Source organism: Acipenser ruthenus, chromosome 1 (assembly GCF_902713425.1).
Source record: "Acipenser ruthenus chromosome 1, fAciRut3.2 maternal haplotype, whole genome shotgun sequence".
NCBI lineage: Eukaryota > Metazoa > Chordata > Actinopteri > Acipenseriformes > Acipenseridae > Acipenser > Acipenser ruthenus.
The window spans coordinates 64,418,204-64,442,978 of NC_081189.1; the positions used below are offsets into that span (position 1 = coordinate 64,418,204).

General features: G+C 39.1%; 1 protein-coding gene across 1 annotated transcript in view; it reads right to left on the bottom strand.

The window, feature by feature from the left end:
* Positions 1–24,775, bottom strand: part of LOC117421382 (teneurin-3-like) — a 932,247-nt gene that overhangs the window by 407,920 nt on the left and 499,552 nt on the right. The window contains exon 5 of the mRNA XM_059027478.1: positions 11,409–11,562. The gene's annotated coding sequence lies outside the window, so the exon portion shown is untranslated. The remainder of the gene's footprint in view (positions 1–11,408; positions 11,563–24,775) is intronic.

Consider the following 24,775-nt stretch of genomic DNA (forward strand, 5'->3'; position numbering starts at 1 on the left):
CTGTTCTTCTATTCCAGTCTTGTGGTAGATAAGCCCCAGAGGTTCTCAGGCAGGAAAACAAAACAAACAGCCCACCAGACTGCCGGCACATGCTCCCTTTTACCAGCCAGGCATTTGGCTGTTACAGGCTACAGGTGTGGGCCAATTAAGGCCAATGATAGTCTAACAATAGTCAAGCCAAAATTGCCTACCTAACCACACCTGCAGCCTGTTGGCCCGTTAACTCCTGGTGTTAAACTTGTGAGCTGGCTCACATTCCCTCCCCCTTTGCAGCTGCATATCCCTGGAAAAGAAAACAGAGTCATCATGCAGCCTCGATAGCACATCAGCATTTACATGTTCCTTACCAGCCCGGTGTTTTATATCGAAACAGTAAGGCTGGAGGGTCAAGAACCAGCGTGTAAGACGTGGGTTGCTATCCTTCTGGCTATACAGCCACTTAATAGGGGAATGGTCGGTGACGAGTGTGAAACGGCGGCCCCACAAGTAATACCTAAGACTTTCCAAGGCCCATCTTATGGCCAAGCACTCTTTTTCAATAGTGGCATAATTACGCTCTCGGGGAAGGAGCTTCCTACTTAAGTACATAATCGGATGCTCCTCACCCCCAACTTCTTGCGCTAAAACCGCACCCAAGCCGACATCTGACGCATCAGTCTGTAAAACAAATGGCTTAGAAAAATCTGGGTTACGCAACACGGGGCTAGAGGACAAAGCCTGTTTTAGATCCTGAAATGCCGCTTCACATTGGTCTGACCAGAAAATAGGTTGATTCCTTCTCCCTTTTGTGAGCTCTGTGAGGGGTGTAGCACGAGTGGAGAACTGCGGGATAAATCTCCTATAATACCCCGCCAGTCCCAAGAATGCCCTAACCTGTTTCTGGGTTTTTGGACGAGGGTAATTGTGAAGGACCTCCACCTTTTTTTCCTGGGGCTTCAACCACCCCTGCCCCATAGTATATCCTAGATATTGGGTCTCGGAGAAGGCTAACTTGCACTTCTTTGGATTCGCGGTTAAACCCGCCTCCCTGATCGAGTCTAGCACTGCCTGCAGTCTTTGTAAGTGGGTCCGCCAGTCATCACTGAATATAACAACATCATCTAAATACGCCCCGGCATAGGAGGTGTGAGGACGTAGTACCTGATCCATTAACCTCTGGAAAGTTGCGGGTGCCCCGTGTAGACCAAAAGGCAGAACCACAAATTCAAACAAGCCATCTGGGGTGGCAAAAGCTGTCTTTTCGCAGGAGCTCGGGGTCAACGGCACCTGCCAGTATCCTTTAGTTAAATCCAGGGTGGAGATATATTTGGCAGTTCCCAACCGCTCCAGTAACTCATCTACCCTGGGCATAGGATAAGCATCAAACTTAGACACAGTATTTAATTTCCTGAAATCTATACAGAATCGAATTGACCCGTCTGGTTTAGCCACCATAACCACCGGGCTACACCACTCACTGCGTGACTCCCGGATAACCCCCAACTCCAACATTTTACGTACCTCCTCACGCATGACTTCCCTTCTAGCCTCTGGCACCCTAATGTATCTTTGCTGTACTTTAACTCCTGGTTCGGTTTCGATTTGGTGTTGTGTAAGGTGTGTGGACCCTGGGAGGTCTGAGAAGACTGCTCCATTTCCCTGGATAAGTCGGTCTAACTCGGCTTGCTGTTGCTTACTCAGCTGACTGCCCATAGCTACTGTCAGGGATCTCCCTGGTCGATTCTCCCTCCCTTCTAGGTCCGGCTGCCTGAAAAAAAAACAATCCCGGTCTTTCCAGGGCTTCAACAAATGAATATGATAAATCTGGTGGGTCTTCCGCCTCCCGGGTTGGTGTACCTTGTAGTTAACCGGGCCCATTTTCTCTATAATTTCAACGGGTCCTCTCCACTGGGCTAAAAACTTATGGGGGTCGGATGGGACAAGCACCATTACCCTATCCCCCACCTGAAACTCTCGGACTCGAGCCCCTTGGTTATACTGGCGCTGCTGTACTCCCTGGACCTCCTGGAGATTGCTGGACACCAGGTCCGCCATCTCTGCTAGCCTATTCTGGAGTAGCGTAATGTACTCAGGAACCGCTCGGCCCCGGGCTGGTTCTGCCTCCCATGCTTCCCGCAATACATCAAGAAGGCCCCGGGGTTGTCGTCCAAACAAAAGTTCAAATGGGCTAAACCCGGTGGACGCCTGTGGAACTTCGCGATATGCGAACATCAGGTACGGTAAAAATACATCCCACTCGCGTGGCTGGTTAATAGTGACCCTTCGCAACATCTGTTTTAGTGTTTTATTGAAACGTTCCACTAGCCCATCCGTCTGTGGATGGTAAATGGAAGTGCGCAGGGTTTTAACCTTCAGGAGCGCGCAGAGCTCTTTGAAGACCAGTGACATAAAAGGGGTACCCTGGTCGGTCAGGACCTCCTTAGGTAACCCCACCCTACAAAAGATATGCAGCAATGACTGGGCTATAACTTTGGCCGAGGTATTTCTCAGCGCCACCACCTCGGGGTACCGAGTGGCATAATCTACTACCACTAACACATGTTCAAATCCAGACTTAGTTTTTGGCAGGGGCCCCACTAAATCAATCCCAATCCTTTCAAACGGGACCTCGATGATGGGCATGGGAACCAGCGGGGCTTTAGGGGGCTTCTTACTGGTCACTCGCTGACACTCAGGACAGGACTCACAATACTCCACCACATCACGCCACACCCCTAACCAGTAAAACCTATGCAAAATCCTGGCCCTCGTTTTATCTGCCCCCAGATGTCCCCCAAGCAAGTATACATGTGCTAGATTTAATACAGTCTTTCTCTGGGAGCGCAGTATTACTAGCTGATGGATGTGTTCCCCCGGAATAGTCCCACGTATTACCCGATACAGTAACCCTTGGTTTAATAAAAAATGGGGTGTATGCCTTTCTTCTGCATTTTTCCAGTACTCCTCATCCGCCACCACTGCCTGTTCAAAAGCTGTTTTTAAGTTGCCGTCCTCAATTTGCGCTTGTTTAAGGTTTTCTCTGTCTAACTCGACGGCCTGACTAAGAAAATCTTCTGGTTGGCTTAATTCTGGCAAGATGGGGCTCCTCTGAGGAGTACTGGCCTGTGTGGACGGTCGATCTGCATGTTTCTGTTTAGCTAAAAACTTTCCCCCCTCCTTTTTTTTCTGAGATCTAGTTTTCCTCTCTCCCACAGAGGGCGCTATATCCTCATTATGAAAGGGAAACAGTTCTGTCTCAGCTTCCGGTTTCTGCAACGAGGTGGAAGGTTGGGGTTCCTCCTCCCTCTCTACCTCTGTATTTGGATTGGAGGTGGACGGCTGCGTCCCCTCACCCTGTCCCCATAGGCCCGCCCCAACTTTAACCAACTCTAAAAACTGTGGGCAGTTTTTCCCTATGATCATCGCAAAGGGCAGGGCAGGAACTACACCAACCTTGACAAAAAAATTCTGGCCCACTACCTCCACCCCGATCACTACTGTGGGATATGGTTTAATGTCCCCATGAATACATCGTATGTACACATCCTTACTATCTTGCGTGTACTTCTCCAATGGTACCAAGTCCCTGGTAACTAAAGTCTCTGAACTCCCCGAATCTATCAGAGCAACCACTTCTTGACCCTCCACCCTCACTTTAACAATAAAGGGATCGGTACTCACCGAGCTGGTTTGGAGACATGGTATACTTTGGCTGTGTCCAACATCCATTCTCTCCGGTGACTGCCGCCTGCACTGCCTGGCGATATGCCCCCTAGTGCCACATCGGAAACACTGGATAGATTCCTGCTGATTGGTGGCGACGGCAGGGGCCTCTTGTTTCCCTGGAAGGTGTCGTTGTGGTCCTTGTGGTTCTCTATGGCGGTCGTCTCCAGGCGCCAGTTTTGGGTCCAAGCGGACACGTGACTTGACTGGAATGGTCCCTCTCTTCTCCTGGACCTGCCGGTCCGCATGCCCCAGAACCTGTGCTGCGGTATAGCGTTCCAAAGCAGCTATGGTGTCCTCCAGGGTGCTGGGGTCTGTTTCTGCTACTCGCTCTCTGGCTGCCACAGGAAGGCTCCGGATGAACCTGTCCATTACCACCAACTCGACCACCCGTCCGGGTGAATTGAGCTCAGGGTTAAGCCATTTCTTCGCCAGGTGTAGCAGGTCGAATAGCTGGGAACGCCCCGGCCGCTCAGGGTTGTACTGCCAGTCATAGAACCGCCAAGCTTGAACTACTGTAGTCACCCCCAGTCGGGCCAGGATCTCTGCTTTTAACTTTGGATAGTTGCAAGCCGCTTCTTGGTCTAGGTCAACATAGGCTTTCTGCGCCTCCCCACACAGGAACGGCGCTAGTATGGTCGCCCACTCTGCTGGGGCCCATTTCTCACGCTCGGCGGTCCGCTCAAAGACCCTTAAGTAGCCTTCTATGTCATCGTCGGGGGTCATCTTGGACAGCACCTGGCTGGGTCCAGTTTGTCGATGAGTCCCCAGGGTTTTCAGGACGAGTTCCTGGAACTGTAGCTGTTGATGCTGCATAGCTGTCAGCAAATGCTGCACTGTGGCGGTGAGTTCACCAGCGACTCCTGCCGCAGCTCCTTTGGCTCCCGCTGGCCAAGCAGCATCTTCCTTATCATGGGGTTTCACTGGAAACATCCTGACCACTGTGTACAATAAAGCCCCACTTCTGGTACCACTTGTGAGCGGGTGGGTGCACACAGAGAAAACAGACAGGAGTTTCCAAAACAAAGCACGTTTTTATTTCAGTATTTTATAAGGCTTCCTCCTATACTGCAATGTCAGCTGCGTTATCGAGCCGTGTCCATAACAAAAGTAAACAGTTCAAACAAGAGTTCAAACAAAACAGAACCACCAAAACAAAAATGCCGACGTAAACCAACTGGACCAATAACCACGTCCAGTTGGTGAATAGGTCATTCCACCTGGGGTTTGGGCTTCTTCTACCCTTACTCTGCAATCCAGTCTTTCATGGATCCCAGCAGCGGACAGGCCGTTCCCCGTAGCCCCTGTAGAGAACAGGGAATTGCAGAGGCAAAGGACCACAACGTTATCCGGCACTGATTCCTGTTCTTCTATTCCAGTCTTGTGGTAGATAAGCCCCAGAGGTTCTCAGGCAGGAAAACAAAACAAACAGCCCACCAGACTGCCGGCACATGCTCCCTTTTACCAGCCAGGCATTTGGCTGTTACAGGCTACAGGTGTGGGCCAATTAAGGCCAATGATAGTCTAACAATAGTCAAGCCAAAATTGCCTACCTAACCACACCTGCAGCCTGTTGGCCCGTTAACTCCTGGTGTTAAACTTGTGAGCTGGCTCACAATATATACACACACAGAGAAGATTTACCCATTGAAACCGTTGTCTCGTTTACAAGTGGGTCCTGTTAGACAATAAAACAATTACAAATACAAGCAACACAATAAATGCATGTGTGGTCAAAACTTAGTCAGCTGCCTACAAAAAAGAACATAAATAAGACACATCTGTATGTTATTGTGGACTAAAGCAAAAACAATGGTAAGAGGAAGCAATTCCCAAATACGATCTTTAGAGCCAGAAAAGGAGAGATTGTCAAATAGCTGAAGGGGTCATGGGGAGCCACGTCCTGTTCAGATTCTAGTTCCGGTCCAGTCTAGTGAGCACCCCCCAAAGTGTTATCCAGTAAAGGAAAATAAAAAAGCAACAGTTAATTACAGTAAGTGTATGCGTGCCGTCTCTCTTAGTCGTCAATAACTAGTACATTATTGAGGTTATTACACTATATGTAAAAGAGTTCCACATTTTTGGGAGCTGATAGGTGAAAGATAGCTCTCCCAAACATGTGCGAACCCTTGGGACTCCCAAACTAACAGAATCCTGAGAGCGTAAATTATAGCCAGTGTTAATCCTCTCCAACAGAACATTCAGATAAGGAGGTACCAAACCTTTAAGAACCTTAAAAACAAAACAGTACCAATAAAAAAGGCTATGATTTGTTAATGAGAGCCAGCCTAGTTTTATATACATTTGACAATGGTGTGTCAAAGAGGGACAATCTAGAACAAATCTGCATTGCATTAAGCTTGCACTGTAACCCTGTACTGCCCTGTAACACCTGCAAGTCGCCTTGGATAAAGGCACCTCCCAAATACATACATTATTATAATAACTACATTACAGACTTAAGAATAGAATCCTCTAACTTAACAAAAAAATAAATAAAACATAGTGGAGAGAGACAGTAGGCATGCTTTATCATTCTGGATTACTCTCACTAGATAAAGTCGTAGACATGTTGCATTGTTCTACTCTGATGCATTATGAGCATCAACAATTTACTCAAAAGTCTCCACTAGTGTTTTCAACTATTATAACAACCTTGACTTGCATAAAGAAGGAATAACATTGAGTGAAATAGTGAAATAGTGTGGTATCCGAAGCATAATCAACAAGTACAGAGAAACATCATCTGTAATTGACAAACCCAGGACTGGAAGACCCAAAAAGCTGTCTAACAAGGATGAGCAATAGTTGAAGATAATATCCTTTAGGAATAGAAGGAAGACAAGCGTTGAATTGACAATAGAACTGGTAGAAGGCACAGGTGTCGTTGTCCATCCATGAACAGTCCAAAGCACCTTTGACCATTGTTCCATAGTCCATAGTGTTCTTGTGCATATTTTAGCCTTTTAGTCTTGTTCCCCTTTCTTAACAGAGATATTCTTACAGCAACACATCCTTTAAGTTCTGATCTCAAGTGACCTCCGATTTGACCCTTATTTTCCCAATCCAATGTTTTGAAAATGTCTTCTAGGGACACTCAATGCAAAAATAAGTCAAAAACTACAAACAACTCAAAGGAGTATGGAAAGATGCATGCTGGAAATAACAAGAAGAGACAGGAAAAGGAAGGAATGGATAAGAGCACAAACAAAAATATTCAATGTTATTATAAGGACGAAAAAACTGAAATGGCAGTGGGCCAGACATGTAGCAAGAAGAACAGACCATCGCTGGACCAAGGAGATACTAGACTGGATCCAAAGAGATATAAAGTGACCAAGAAAAAGACCTCCAGGAAGATGGCAAGATGAAATTAGGAAACACGCCGGAGTAACGTGGATGAGGGACGCAGCAGACAGGCTTTTGTGGAAGAATCTTGGGGAGGCCTTCATCCAGCAGTGGATTGAAAAAGGCTTAAGATGATGATGATGATGATGATGATGATGATGATGATGATGATATATATATATATATATATATATATATATATATATATATATATATATATAATATACATATCCATATCATGTATATTAAAAAGAAAAATATGAAACAGGTGTAATTACAAAAACTGCTTATATCATAGATTTGTTTTTTTACCGTACTCAATTAAATAAGTAACTCCTTACTATAGCACATTGTTGAATAAGGCTGAGGGATAATAGCCAGGGATAATAGCACATATAGTACATCTGAGTAAAGGTCACATGTCACCTTATGTTGCAAACAAAGCTCAGAACCTGGCTTTTACTTCATCTGAACTTTTATGACTAGCTAGGGGAGAAAGTGGTTCATTAATAATGTCTCTAAGTGGCTAAGCTCGCCTAGCATCCAGGCTCAGTGGAGCCCCTGACAAATGTTATTACTGATCTCTGCTTTTCCTGTCAGCCACTCATAAGAGGTCAGGGGGAGTAAGTGCCATCAAATATATATATATATATATATATATATATATATATATATATATATATATATATAGTGTACTGTCCCACTGACAATCACTTTTTTCCTTTTTTCAGTAAGTGTCTGGCCCCAACCACAGTACATAGTCAATTATTTGGAATATTCAAATCTTATATCTTCATACCATGTTGAAAGTGTACACATTTCATGTTTTAAGTCATGAAGCAATGTGAAAATATAAATCCTTCGCTTTCTTCTGTTGTCTTTCTTTGTTATACACGGGAGTTTTATTCTTTTTTTTATTTTATTGCATTATTTATTGTCTCACAACGCTTCATAAATAATGTGTAACAGTGCAGCTTTCAAGCCAATCATTTTGTGATCTTTTACACTGGCTATCCATGCCTCCTTGTAGAAAATCCTAAATTAAATTTTGCATTGCATAACTTCTCATGCGTCGTAAAAGCCAAAGAAGACAAAAAAGGCTTTGGGTGCATGACATAAATAAAACACAAAAAGAGCAAATGTTTTGACTTATGTCAAGATTACTGACATTGCTTCTGATTGGTCCATTTCACTCTAGTCACCTGCGATGTATGGGAAAAATAGAACACAGTAGTATTCCTCACTGGTTGTGTAGACGCACCCATACATTCCAGTCACTTCTAAATTATACACTCGCGTCCAGTGTGGAACCACCAGTATTTGAGCAACTAAATGAATGGACTCACTTTAATTTTATTTAATTTATGACCAATCCCTTTAAAAAATAAATGCAGTTCTTTGTATATACTGTGTTTACTTGTTTGTTTGTGTATGCTACCTGCTTTCCCAACTAGGTGTAATTTCATGGCAAAGCAGCCTCCAGATGACACAAACATTCCAAACCATTTGTTTTAACGGACTTGCTGAAAAACGACTGTCACTTAGTTCAATACTGTTATAACAATTTTGCATTCAGTAAGTATCTTACCATTTTCTGAGACAATAAAAGTGTGTGAGTTACTGGGAAAGTACCAGTTTTTGTTTGTTTTTTTTTAGTGGCAAGTTTGGCTCACTTAGAAACTTGTGATCCAACTGTTTTTCAATATAGTTTGTGAACCTTGGTTCTAGTATGACTTTCTATCAGTTTCAGGGTGTTCTGTGAAAATGTACTTAAGTTATTCCATTTAGTCACTAGGGGTATTGGACTTTACCTACTTAGAAGGTTTGCAATAATGTATGCGGCCTTCATGTAGGGAAAACTGAGACCTACATCGTGATCGTCATACAGGATTAGTTAACAAGGTTATAAAAGCCAATCATCTAACAGTGCATATGTAGGTCACTTCAATGCATTTCTGTAAAACATATTTAAAACACCAGGCAGTCTCACTTATTAACGATTTCAACGACTGAGGTCTATTTTTTTCCCCATACAATTTTAGATTCAATAGACCCAATTAAGTGTAGAACCTTATTAGTTGAGGTGATCAGTCTATGTCGACAGCAATCCTTCATTCTATCTGCCTTTCAGCTTCCTAATTTTCCATCCTGTCTAATACCAAACATAACATAATATCACACGACAAGCAGCGATTTAGAAGTCGGTATATCATTAGCTCACAGTTTCAATTAACAGATGTCAAAAAGGCTCACATCACAGTATGGATTGAGTGAAAATGGCATCAATCAACAGAACTGTTGAGATTAGTTTGAATAAAACAAAAGTGGTAAAGTGGTAATTGCTTGCTATATAATTTTCGAAAATAATTTGAAATGTTTCCAGCTGCTGACAAAATGTTCTGGTCACTGAAAAGCAATAAAACATTTTAAAAGTTTAAGTGTCCATGCCTGTGGTTTAATTCAGTTACGAAATAAGCAGTCCAAAACATACAGTAAGTCTTGTGTTTTATAAATATATGAATATTACTGCAAGATAATGTTTTTTTAAATGAATGTTAATATACCTCATTTGTCATATAGGCTAGTACAGTCACTACACTCTGTGTCTATGTTAACCCAAAATTAGGTAGTTATTACTGCACAGTTAATGGATTGTGTCTGCCAAAACAGAAAATGAAAACTTCCAGTTCACACAGCTTCCTGAAGCAGTCATTTATAGACTGCAGTTAGTTCAAAGCTCAGTTACCCATGACATGTCCAAATCCCTCTAGCACAGGGGTTTTCAACCTTTTTTTTTTTTTACAACTGTAGCCCTTCTCAAGTCTTTGGGTGCACAGAATCAAAAGACAGTATTTGGGAATCTTCGGAAACACAAGTATTCACTTTCTACTCTGCAAAGTTATTATAAATAATCCAAAATAGTCTGCACTGTAAATATTTATCATGTTACCATTTACTTCCCATCTCAGCATAATTATGTGTGTGTGGCAATGTGCCCCACCCCTGTGTGTATTTGTGTGTTATATGTTGTATGTAGGCGTGTTGTGTTGAAATGTTGGTGTATAGAGATGGCTGCACGGGATATAAATGGGTGTGTGCAGCACGAGTTATTTAAGAGGTATAATTGTATTTAGGCACGGGATTGCACATCACTTCACGTGCATTTAAAGTAATGAATATGTGAGCACGAGGTTGCACGTAATTAATTCACTTTAAATGCACGTGAAGTGATGTGCAATCCCGTGCCTAAATACAATTACATCTTAAATAACTCGTGCTGTACACACCCATTTATATCCCGTGCAGCCATCTCTATACACCAACATTTACACACAACACGCAACATACAACATATAACACACAAATGCATACAGGGGCGGGGCACATTGCCACAGTGCCATTTAAAATGTTTACAATATCAAAAACATTAACCTTAAGAAAAAAACTATAAAAACTAACAATGATAAACTCTATATTAAGCAGCACTGAGCACTCTGAGCAGAGCTCTCCATACAGTATGCAGAATCGCCAGGCACCTGCTTCACCCACCCTAGTATCAGAGGGGAAATCCGTGCAATGGAAATTACTCATGCGAAAGTTTTATATAGCTTACCAAAGTAGACTTTCTCCAACGACTATTAGCGTGACCAAATAGCTCGATTTTTGTTTTGTGTGCTCCACAAAACCTTTGATCAGAACTCATATCCATCATACAATCCAACATTTTCAAGACTTTTCTAGAATTAAGTTCTGCATTATCATATTGAAATTTCTAGCACCCTGTGGACAATACTATCATAGTATCAAAGGGTATGAATACTTTTGAATTAGCATTTTTGTTAGAGTTCTGCAAAAAAAAAAAAAATGCTGAAATAAGTAATTGTAGATATCTACATCTGTTTCTCCTCATCCACAAAAGTAAAACTTTTACTACAAAAGATTTTCCCTAAAATTCTTTGTGTTTATAAATTATAAATTTCCATTCGGTATGTAAACTTTTGACTACAACTATATACTTTGTCCCTTGTTAAAATACATAAGCTTTTACAGGACATTTTTGCTGATTCAGAATGGAATTTCCTGTTCTATGTATTGCTTTTAAATTGCTTTGTTTACTTACATTACCCCTTTCTTGGCCTAGCAATGTTTTTGAAAATGTAACTTCTGGCTGCACCCTCACCTACCCTTCCCCCTGGCTGCACCTTCACCCCCACCACTTTTACAATGGCTCCAGCACCATTGTATGGAATGTTTCATAAATGGAGTGACACAAGTTTGTATTGTTTAGTAAAGCCAACATTTCAAAGTTACTCTTCTGCAGAGGAGTAAAACAAGAAACTACTAAGTAGGTCACTTACCTCTTCTTGCAGTATGTGTTTTGGAGGCCAATAAAGGAGTTGCAGTATTTTTCTCAGTGTAACGTCTGTATGTTTGGAAAATCACCCGTTGCATCAGGAAGGCGAGACTTTCAGATCAGTAATTTAAAACCACATCCAGAATTCTACCTGAGGGCTGAAAGTGTAATTTTAATTAGATTTAAAGAAAGAAAGAATATCATGAAAAATGTAATTATATAGGTTTGAAAACTAGGCTTAAAATCATCTGGAGAAAATTACACCTGCATGTGTTTCTGTCTCCTGAGGGCTGATACATTTCAGGTGTCTCTGGTTCTAAAAAAATGGTGTTAGCAGTCAACACCATACATTAATGAAATGTGAACGCAGCAGGCATACTGGGTTTTTACCCAAATTCATCGATATCTCCATAACCGTGTATCTGGTCATTACTTTATTTTAATAAAACGTTTTGGGGTTAATGGTAGCATTAACATTAATGCTATTAATATTAATAAGCACCATGTTGAATCAGGTAGCACAAATCAAACAACGTGAACTCTAAAAACATGCCCCCCCCCCCTTATTCATACATCACAGCCTACTAAAGTCAAATTCATAACAGTGGGGAGCAAATATAAATGTATAATTAAAGACATCAACACAATAACATGTCTCTGGCACACTGCATGACACAAATGTTTTACATTACCCTTTTGACATTGTATTACAACCTGCTTCCTGTAGACTCATAAATGTAAACATAACATGTAAGGTTTATGTATGCTTACTTTTCAATTACTCATATACAGTATCGATAAGAACGATGCTGCAACAATAATACACTCTACTGTAATTGTATTATTATTATTATTATTATTATTATTATTATTATTATTATTATTATTAATAATAATAATAATAATAATAATAATAGTATAAGAAAACCAACTGTATTACTAACTGTATAGTACATTCTAAAGTTGATATTTTATTGTGATGCAAAACAAACATCAAGAAAGAAACCATGTGTGACAGGATGGCTGACGTGGTGACGTCAGGCCAGATGCAGGAAGAAAACAAATGCAGGTACTACAGGGCAAAAGACACGGCATGCACCGTTTATTTTTAAATAACAAAAATACATAAAATATTTTAAAAAAAACACTGCTCACAGAGCCAAATCAAAACAGGTATACAAAAACAAAATCACAAACACAAAATACCAAACACACAGGTCAGGCTGGGCAGATCACTTTCACTGATCCTATGTTGATCTTTTTTTCTTTTCCTTTTCCTTTTCCTCCTCGCTCTCTCTCGTTCTCTCCTCTTCTGAACACCCACCCAGAGCAGGGAGAACTGCAGGCTTATACGCAGGTGACCATCTCCCGATTAGCAACAATTAATTAACTCAGGAGATGGTCACCTTCTGCACAAGGTTTTTTTTAAATGCGGATGGGACTTCCCATCCATGCTATAAGACAATACAAAATACATGGCTTCGCCGTCACATTTATAAAACAACAACAAAACACGGCTACGCTGTCATATTTATAAATAAATCAATCAATAAATAAATAATACTAAATAATAAATTACACAGGGGCAAAGGGGTACCCCGGTCTAAAAATAAATAAATACATTTATGGTAGGGCTTTGTCCTGCCCCCTTTCCCTTTCTCACCCTGCCACACACATTTTAACAGTAAAAAAAAATGTATGAAATGTTTGCTTTTTCCATTTTCCACACTATACAATTATGGTCTTATTACTATGTGTACTGTTTATTTGGATGTACTTTATCCCTTATATTATTGTCATTCTGGGGGTGATGAAATATATGAAGATTTGTGTTTTTATTTAAAGTTTTACATGTTCTCTCTTAAGCAGAGATAAACAACATGAAGGTTCATGGAGTACTGTAGGTGATCGACGAAGGAGAATGGATGAATAACAGGAGTGAAATAACCACAGCACTTCACGTCTATTTTGTAGCATTTTGTTTTTATAACAAGTACAACGCCAGCGGAAATCTATTTAGCAACAAGGTGTAATTTGGAACAGTAATTCTGTCATTGAGGGCCATCATTTCACCTCAGTAGGTCAAAACATGCTACTGGCTGCACAGCATGATTTATGATGGGGAAGACAGGTTTGAAGTGGGTAGGTCAGGTTTATTTAACCTAGCATAGTACCAGATACCATTTTCTAAAATTAAATTACTGGACATGGACTGTAACTGTACATGTTTTTTTTCTAAATTAAACATGTTAGACACATTAAACACACTTTAGGAACACATTAAAGTCTTTGAACGACGTAGTCATACAAATTCTAATGAGAAAATAAGTGGTGACAATGATGTTTTATAAAACAAAAGAGAAAGACATAGCATTATGCAGGACATGAAAGAAATACATAAAAACATCCTCTTTCCAAATAAGATAATCTTAAAGGTTACTGAACAGTTAAGTGTTTCCAAAAACGTTAGGCTATTATCATAACCCTGGTTCCCTGAAATAGAAATGTAACCATTAACTAATGGGTATTTAACCTAAAGACAGTGACAACCTGAATAAGACATATCAAAGCTGCACGTTGGTGCCTGTGACGTTGTCATGCCTGCCCCCAAGGGCATAAAAGACCTGCAGACACACACATCATCATCATTTTTCTTCAAGACCGCTGCAATATAGACGCAGTGACCGTGAAGGTTAATGGTTACATTTCTATTTCAGGCAACCAGGGTTATGATAATAACCTAACGTTCCCTATCAAGTACAAAATGCAACCATTACCGAAATGGGTAGAAATACCAAAGCCGTCAGAGGGTAATATTGCAGACCAACCAAAATGCACAAGGTTAAGCCAAAGGCTACCTTGCCCGTTACCATTAGGAACCCCAGTATAAGTAGCTAGGGCTAAAACACTGAGGGAGAACTCACATCTATGTTAATGTTGTAAGGGTCAACCCTGAAGCCCCCTTTAACACTCTTGTTCCAAAGCCAAGGTTTTATGGATCTATAACATTAAGTACCTGCACGGTACCTGAGCTCTAGTACAGTACACTAGAATGGTACAGTATAATATGTACGGTACACACGGCACGGTATGGTGCGGTGCCCACAGCATGGTGTCAACGGTGCGGTACGCTTTGTACCGGGCACACGGTACAGTACACATGCTGCAATGCACCTAGTACTGTAGACACGTTACTGTACCCATGGAACGGTGCACATGGTATGGTGCCCACAGTATGGTGCACAGGGCACGATACCCACGGTCCCAGCGGTACAGTGCATACGGTACGGTACCGGTACGGTAAGCTCATTCGCTGTACAGTACGTATATCGGGTTGGGAACGGAGGTAGGTCTGTGACCTACAGTTACCGAAGAAGCAATATATAGGGATGCCCACCTATATAGCTTCTGGCTAGCCAAAAGACTGTAGGAGCCTGCTGTCAGAGCCCTGACAGCCTTCGCAATGGAACTGCAAGCAGAAACCAGAGCGGCAACGAAACACTGCGGGAAGGACTGCAAACAGAACAGCTGAGCCCAGCAACTGCTAGTGAATTGGCAAAGGGTAACCTCGTTCGTTGTACAGAGTACCGGTGGGAACGGAAGCGATTTATAGGGATCCCCACCTATAGCGCTTTTGGCTAACCAACAGTCCGAAAACTGAGGAAAGCCTACTATTAGTCATAACAGTCTTCACAGTAATTCTGCAAGCAGAATTATTGTGGCAACGAGACATTGTGGGAGAAGCTGCAAGCAGCTTAGCATGAATCGTGCGTCTCGGTCCAACATAAGGGCAGTGTGGAGTAGTGGTTAGAGCTCTGGACTCTTGACCGGAGGGTTGTGGGTTCAATCCCCGGTGGGGACACTGCTGCTGTACCCTTGAGCAAGGTACTTTACCTAGATTGCTCCAGTAAAAACCCAACTGAATAAATGGGTAATTGTATGTAAAAATAATGTGCAAAAAAGAATGTAATTGTATGTAAAAATAATGTGATATCTTGTAACAATTGTAAGTCGCCCTGGATAAGGGCGTCTGCTAAGAAATAAATAATAATAATAATAATAATAACATAAGACTGCTGAGCCCATCAGCTGCATTCATATTTCTGTGAAAAATACACACCGAGAAACACATTTTCTCACGCAACACAGTAAGAACTCGATTACCGTTAATTTAGTATTATTTTTTGTAACAAAACACAACATTTTATTTTTAAACTTCAAACGTAGCTAGCAGCCTGAGAGAGAACACAGTAGCCAACCGAATAAGCAGATATAAGTAATGACACTTATCTGTTCGCAGATAAAAGGAAAAATGATGACGATGTGTGTGTCTGCAGGTCTTTTATGCCTTTGGGGGCAGGCATGACAGCGTCACAGGCACCAACGTGCAGTTTTGATATATTTTATTCAGGTTGTCACGGTCTTTAGGTTAAATACCCATTAGGTAATGGTTACATTTCATACTTGATATTACTGCCTGCTATGTTGTAAATATTCATGTATATATTTTAACCTAATCACAATTGTTCTGATATTTTTATTGTACAGTTTAATGACAAAGGATACGTGAATAAAAATATCAAAATCATGATTAGGTTGAAAAAGCTACTGCAGGAATACATACAACATAGCAGGTAGCAACGAGTTTAATTGAGAAAGACTTTAATTGATTGCCTGACTGAATAAAAAAGTATAGGACACCCAGACTAATTGACTGTTTATAATTTATAGTGTGGCTTAAATGTATTGATTGTTTTATTGTACATATGTCTGTCACACCGTATATATGGAGAACCAGTTATCCAACTGTGATGGAACTTGGCTATATTTTATTGAACGTATCCGAATCTGGGGCTATACAGTATAAACAAACCTATCCATATCTCACACTTACCGTACATTTGTTCATATATGTACAGTACATTACCTTTCATCTAGCACAAACAGGTTTACAGTAACAAGGAAAGCTTCCACCAAGTGTTCAAATCTCTCACTGATAATAGCAATCTAAAAGCAACCTCTAATTAAGACACATTTTTGTGAAGTGTGCTCTCTGAGACCATAAGCATCCTCATTGCTGGCACTTTGAGCAGCATGAAACCTGTTAGATTCTCCATCAGCTTTATCCTTTTAGTGATTGCAGCAGAGCGGTTCATTAAATGAGAGCAGTTCAGCATTCGCTGTAAAACAATCAGAAGGTTCCACTTCCAAAAGTTCAGTATACCAAAAGTTGCTTTTTCTATTTATTGGAGTTCAGTAATTAATGTATAAACTGGTTTGCTTATTATTTTAACCAATTTATTTCTATAAACGTATTGTTACACAAATTAAACAATTCCCTTATGCATCTGTGCATCTGGGTTATTTGGTGTTGTGTGGAACAGAACTATACTGGTATACAGGGTAATACCCCATTTCAACACAAGGCAGATATAACAGTTTTATTTGAGTTATGTGGTCTCAATATTAATGCTTATCAGTCATTTTTTTTTTCACTTTCCGACTGCTTTTGCACACATACAACAGACTTGAAGTTCAAACACAAAGTGGGCCCTATTTACAAATAAGTTATTTAAAAAGTTGTATTTTCAAAGCCTGTTTTATGATTGGAAAGGTAAAATTGGCAAGGGCTGTTTTACCCTACGGTGGCAACTAATGTTAACCATCACCACATACACCAAAACAAAGAAGTTTGAATAGAAGACTGATTATGTTGGGATGAATATATATATATATATATATATATATATTCCCCTAAATACAGCATGAATTTAAACTGATACTTGTTTTTAAAATGTTCTGGACTGCTGGGAATTCGTATGATTTAATGGACCGAGTGGGAATGATTTTATTTGTTCAGTACACGATCCTAAGGGTGAGAGAATTTCCTTGTGTCGTTATTTGTTAGATGTGTGTGTCAAATTATGAAGATATTGACAACCCATCCATTAATTATACTCTGTTAGAGTGTGGCTAAAAATGTGCACTAAGTGGTATTTACATTACAGTAATTGATTTTGCTGTGAGTTATGCAGTTAAAGAAGTACGATTATTAATTAACACTAACTAAAGCCTTCTCTTATGCATCTGTGTATATTCCTTGGGGTTATTTGGTGTTAAGTGTTGAACATAGCTATACTGGTGTACAAGGTAATATATATATATATATATTTTTAGAAAACAGCCCCATTGCAATACAAGGCGGATGTATTAAGAGTTTTATTGCAATATAATATTGTGTTGGCTTAAATAAATCATAATAAGAAGTTTTTTTTTTGTTTTGTTTGTTTTTTCGTAGGAAAATATAACAAGTCAAAACAAATGTTTTTAGAAAATAAACATCAGTTTATTCTTAGGCTACAAAATAAGTCTGACTTAGGTGAGCAGGATCAAGTCCTGAGCTCAAGGACATTTTTTGTTCTCTCAATACTTCTCTCTTCAAGTCAAATGAGAGCATAAAAGGAGTCCGGAAGTAATCAGACATTACTGGGTTATTGTGCTGTTCCTTCTGGCTGCTCTTTAACAAGATCAGACAGGCTGACAAAAAAAAAAAAAAAAAAACTATAGTTAGTGCCTTTGCTAGTGGCTTATTTGCACGCTATATTCCCAGACACAGAAAATTGCTGCTGGATGCCTCAAAGAAGTGTTGCTTGATAGAGTTCAGATAATACCTTTTTTTACATTTAAAATGTGTGAATATGGGGAAAAAACAACAGTATGTGTCTGCTGTTGTTTTTTTTTTTAATTTATTTTTTTTATCAAAGACATTTGACATTCTTATGTTACTTTTTTATAACATAAATCCAGGACAGTGTAATTTACGTAGTTCTCCATTCATTCTATGTTGTGTATAAGTAACAAAAACATTCGCCAATGCATAACATCTATATTCTCCTTCTAGATATTTAATGTAAAACAAGCAGCAGCTCTGAGTACTAATAAACTATGATTAGCTTGTGGCCATTTGTCCTGAATTGCATTACAAATAGCATTGTGCAGCACCAGTGATGATGAATCATTATATTTACTTAAAGTAAAAAATAAAACAATATGAGGTATTCCAAATTAATATTCTAAAGGGCATTTATGTGCACACATCTTTGTCAATCTAAATAGCCTATAGCTGTTTTTACATAACACTGTTACATTTCACACTAGTGGGTGTAACTGGAATACAGCCATATTATACAGGTACAGGCACTTGCCCTTGGCTGCCACTTAGCCTGACCGCAAGACTTCTGAAAATAGCAGAAGCTCTCTAAGTGTCAGTCCGTGGCTAAATCAATGTTTATGCATGATGCAACTTTGAATAGCAAACACTTGCTGCCAGGAAGCTAAACATTGTTTTCAGCTATTCACCCTTTTCTGTTCCAAAGACTACAGTGCACAGTGTTACAAATCGCATTTAGTGTGAATTATCTGCTGGTATTTTACAAATAGAAAAGAAGTGTGATTAATGAAAAGAGACAAACACAGATTACTTTGCTATCCAGTCTCCTTGGTGAATATGTAACCCTGCTGAACTGAAGCTCCACCTTTTGTTGCCTTTAACAAGGCCAAGGCAAATGCTTAGTCTTGCACACTTGATTCTTGATGGTGCTAACCACCTTTATGCTGCACTATTTAACATTGTGATGCAGCCTCACAGCCGTTGAGCTACTTTATTCAATGGGAAATGTCTGGCTTTGTTTGCATATACAGTAAATAAAAAGTATACTTGCACAAAACTCCAGCCTCACAAAGGATATGAGATAAGGTATCAGGAAGCAGCAGTTCTTAAGATTTCAAAAAATGAGTCGGACACTTTAGTCTAATACTACATTACCTAGCCCCACCCTAACAGCCAAAATGTTCCAAGTTTCCATTTTTGAAGAACAACTAGTCAAGTAGACAAATGTTTTTGACTGGTGCCTTCATCAGTACACTTCTGTACTGGTTCATCTAAGCAGAATAGTACACTTGAAAAAAACAACGATTAACATTAATTTGGCAAAATTGACATGGCAGTTTGAGAATTGTAATTCCAGTAAAGCACTAATAAATATTATCACAAACCATCAACACTTAACTGTTAAAAGTATTCTTTACTACTATAGTCTTACAATGTGTAATAACAAACAAACTAAATAAAAAACAAACACATAAAACATTCTATCTTTGGTTTCTGGTGACATACAGAACACTCTTGAGTGGATTATCAAAACACTCAATGTAAATAACAATAATAATAATAATAATAATAATAATAATAATAATAATAATAATAATAATAATGATGAATATTTGTATTGTTAGTTACTGGTTTAATGTAATCCTTTCAATTAAGTTAGAATGTACAGTGCACAACCTCTTATATCTATCTCTACTTACTCCAACATATGCTAACTTTCCTTACCTTGTTTTTTCAGCCATTACACTGCCTTTTCACATTATCGCTTGTTGTTCATGACAGTAACCTCCTACTAGTGTATCTGCTGCAGCCTGCACTACCTTCTCTTCTGCACCTGTTTCCCTGGCTGTGTTATAACTTGGGCAGTGCAGAAGCATACATTTTGTTGGTGCGCTCCCTCATGCCCCACAGAGTATACTGCTGTTCTTCCTCAGACTGACCTCTGTTCTGTGTGTCTTTAACCTGTCCAGATTGAAGCCTGTGTATGAGAAGCTGAAATCTATTGTGACTGTATTCAAAGCATATTCATAAAACACAGCAATCCTATGCAAAACTGCAGTCTGAATGCTAGGAACTAAACATGTCATCAAAATGATTAAATAGACAGTTTTATCACTTTCCTGTAGCAAGAAGTGATGCATTACAATAGTCCTTAAGTCCCCTGTAACCCTATGCATAGTATTATTATTGTCATAAAAGAATAAATAAACTAACTTTATGAAAATAATCTTTATTTTAAGGCCTCCCTTTCAAACAATGTTTCTGTAGACTTGGAGTGTGTTATATATTCATTTATCTATGTTCAGTGCACACTTGTGCCAGAGAGGTTGTTTCCTGTGAGGGTGATCTTTGTGTTCCATTTTCTAAACCCTTAAGCATTCACTTATGTATAGCAATGTTCTTTTCAATAATGCATGCATTGGCTTCTGCTCTATTTTATATGATATTAGTTTCAACTTTATTTTTTTCCTTCCTTCCAGTGCTTTTATATATATATATATATATATATATATATATATATATATATATATATATATATATATATATATATGCTAAACAATGCTAAACAGGTAAGCTGATTTTGAATTGATGGTCTCTGGACTCTGTCAGAGTCCTGCGTGGGTCCAATTTGTATGACCTGCTTCCGACCCAGACCCGCAACCCGCTGCAGAACCGTCTTCTTACCCCCGACCCGACCCGCTTTAATAAGACCTACAACCCGAATTTCACACTTCTGATCTACCTGTCGAACTATTATCCACTACATGATATAAACCCTGCGCTATCTTTTGTGTCACCTCGTCCCCAGGCATTTTTAATGTCAGTAAGCAGACGTGATAGAAGGATCTTGCAACTTATCAAACAAGCGGCAATACAAACCGAGAACACTGCTTAGTCAGCGGACTCCTCCCTAATCGCCTCCAGCTTTAGTGCAGGAAATAACGGTACATTTGCCTTCTAGTGTGCTATTTGGGAAACGGTTACAGACGCTGAAAGGACAGAAAACATTTTTGGTGATTCAAATTCAGACCCTAGCCTGACCCGAAAATTTATTTTTTTTTTTTAACCGAACCGCAAACCGCGAGAAAGTTCACATTCCGACCAGCTTTTGCGGGTCACCCGTGGGCAGCTGATCCGATGCAGGACACTAATGCACAGTCTTCAGGAAAAGAGTAGGCAATAGGTTGCTTGCAGAACATAGTGAAAACCCCATTAAATATAGCTCAACCACATCACTGGTATGCAAATCCTCACCAAAAAACAGCACAATTTAAGATGTCCATAGTCATAGAAGTACTTATCCTATACCTAGTAGTATTATCTCTATATTATTCATGCCAACTTTGGATGCTGGCACCCAGCCAAACACATTTACTTCATGAGAATCCATCTGGCTTAAATGTCTGCACGCTTTTTTTATCGACACTATTTGCTCATTACCTGCATTCGGTTTTCAGGTTGTGTGTATTGATTGAAGCACAGAGACCATCCTCTGTAGCCATTAGAGTTGTGATTTTTTTCAGGCCTATCCTTTTTAATAGTTTACATCATAGTTTACCTCAGTATCTTGAGGTACCCCAAAATGGAAGCCATCTTAGGTAACAGGTCAAAGTGCAGTTAGATGATTCACAAGGAATTTCCAAAGCACTGAAAATATGAGGTTACCTGTAATCATCCTCTGAAATCATCCCCATACTTTCCAGACCCTGGGTACTCACCTACAACAGGACCTGGCCATGCTACAATAATAGCCTTGGATTACATATATCCATGTTTCTTTTATTTATTTTGTACATATTACTTATCTTACAATAATATGTTCTGTGCGCTTGTCTTTTGTGTTTCTGTGCAGATTAATTACCATGATCTGTTCCAGAAAAAGATTTTTCAGGCAGAAACAGTATAAAAGTAGACATTTTGTATTTTTTTTTTTTTATCCCTGTATTGTGGTTTCTGCACAAGAAACAAAGTGGCAAAATACACATTTTCATAAAGTAATATCATTATTGCAGTTTACTTCTGCCTTTTTTTTAGATGTAGATGCAAGTGAAAACTCACATTTAACTTAAATAAACTCTTCAAAAAAATGTTTTAGAAAAGGGGGCATTTATTACAGTCCTCATAACAGAAAATACTAGGATCACAACAAAACAAAACATTGATCGCTATGCTTAACATGTACCTTGCAAGTTGGGCCGGTGTTTGAAAAGCGTGAAGCACACCTCCATCTGAATCCCGATTCTGACTCGCTTACCAGATCTGAAGCTGCACTTTGATCCTGATTTTGTATGTTACTGTTAATCCCTACTGTCCCACACATCACTTTAGATTTTAGAAAATTTCGCGCAAATTCTGGCAATGTGGTAAATCGGTTATGATAATTATTTCTAATACTGATCAACTATGTAATTTATGGCGAACACTGACTGGATTTTTGCCTTCAAATTCATGCGCAGCAATGGTCGTTCGAATATTCAGATAGTTTCTCCACCGCACTAAAGAAAATAATTATTACTTCATAATTGAAACAGAAACAGAAGCAGTATGATAAAACAGAATGGGAGAAGCACAAACTGTGCTGAATGAAAGCGCATTTGAGAAACGTTGCGCTAGTGGACTGTGTGAGTGGATGGAATGCATCCGCGTTGGATGAGAAGCAGATTAAATAAATCCCGGTACAGAGTACCGGTGAGTACTGGCAGAATTTCACCCCTGATTGTTGCTATACATTATCTGATAATTATTTTAAGTTAATCACTTAAATTAAAAAGTCAGAGATTAAGACTTCAATATACCCCAAAAAACGACTGATTTTACCCAACCAACCAATCTACTCTAACAACCCTAGACCCAATGCTTCTATTATTAAATTGCTTAAATTATTGAATTATGACATTTGTTAATACTGAATTGAGAGAAAGCCCCTGTGGTCAGGCCAACCAGGTGTAATGTCTTTGATAACTAAAATGCATAACTAAAACTATTATAAACTGAAGAAACTAGCTTTCCTTCCCAAAATATCTGGATTGCACTAAATTACTGTGCCTTATTTTTTTATTATTATTTGTTTTTTAAAGTAACAGTAACAAACTAGTTACACACATTCATTATAACACATTTATTCTCAGCAACTAGGTTCCAAAACCTTGGGGACCATTATAAAAGGCCTTTTTTTTCTTAAGCTCTACTTAATAATTTACAAATATATGAGACAGAACGAGAGAAAGCTCTTTCTATGACCACTGAACTGAATACCACGGTATATTTACTTGTTTGCTTAGACACACTGGTGCTCACAGCCACAGAGTATTTTCAAACCAAGTTGCTGTTAGCTTAAGGGTCTTGTTTTGTGGGGATTACATTATCCGTTAGCTTTTAAGAAGGAACACAACTTTGAAGTCTTTTTCAGTCAAGGATCTAAAATCACATATAATACTTGATATGTATTTGTATGTATTGCAATGATGTTGGTGATGTTGTGAATGACAGTTTATTTCCTTCTCTTGATTGAAGTATTGAGTTGAGGAGGGAAGTTTTGGCCTCCTAGTAGTCTGCAGAATGCAGGCAGCTTGCATTGCTATGGTAACAAGAATTCTTTACTTGGAAGGCAGCAAATGCCTATTCTAAAAAAAAAAGGCATATATAATCATATTTTTTAAATGAATAAAGTACATTCTACTATGCATAATAAGCCTTTAATTGTATTAAGGCATTCTGGTGATACTATAAACCTAAAAGAGTGAAGCTTGATTGGTAATTTACATCACCAGAAATCTGAACAAATTACAGCCTTGTGTACAATAAGGTGTACTTATATATTGTAGTTGCAAACTATTTAAATAATTTCTATGGTTTCCCCAGTTCCTTATGGGCACATTCTTAATACATTTTTTTGATATCGCTCAGTGTTTTAATTGTGTCTGTATTTTCTTGTTGAATGCTTCCTTCTTCAAATATCAACATTTTGAATCTGCCTGTCATTTTGATATGCTGATTTTGCCAGTTGATTTGTACAGCTGTCACTGAAGAGGTTAGTGTTTATTATCTAAAGAGTCACATGCAGTCTTATTATATTACAACTGTTTCCTGTAACTCTATACAGATGTAACTACAGTAATAATGCAAATTGTACAAATATAAAACTTGGAACTAGAAAATATTATATATTAGCAGTAACCCTGGGTTATTAATCCTCAGGAAATGCCTTTGGCCTTGATCAGACAATCTTCTATACATTCTCCTGAATTGTATTCACAGGTATATAATATGTAACATTGCCAGTAATGTGTGAGTAAATTGCACAGGAGTTATTATTTAAGGTAATGACTAAATTGATGTAGCATATTTAGCAAAAATTGATGTCAAGCATAAAACACCACAGTACTTCTCTTTACTGTTGTCACAAGGGGACTCAATATTATTGATACTTTGCTAAATGGAAAGAAAGTCATTTTTAATGTTCAAGCAGTGTATAATGTTACATTATCACAGCTTACACTTAGGTTTGAATTGCCACCAATTCTCATTTTCCCTATAATACAGTTAACAAATCGGCAACTGGTCTATATTGCACAGTGTACCGCAATAGCTCTTACCATGCCTACAGCAGAGCACAGGAGCTAAAACAACATCATGCTTGTCATTATAAATATTACATATACAAATCACAATAGAACACTAGCATAAGCTGATATTTCTAT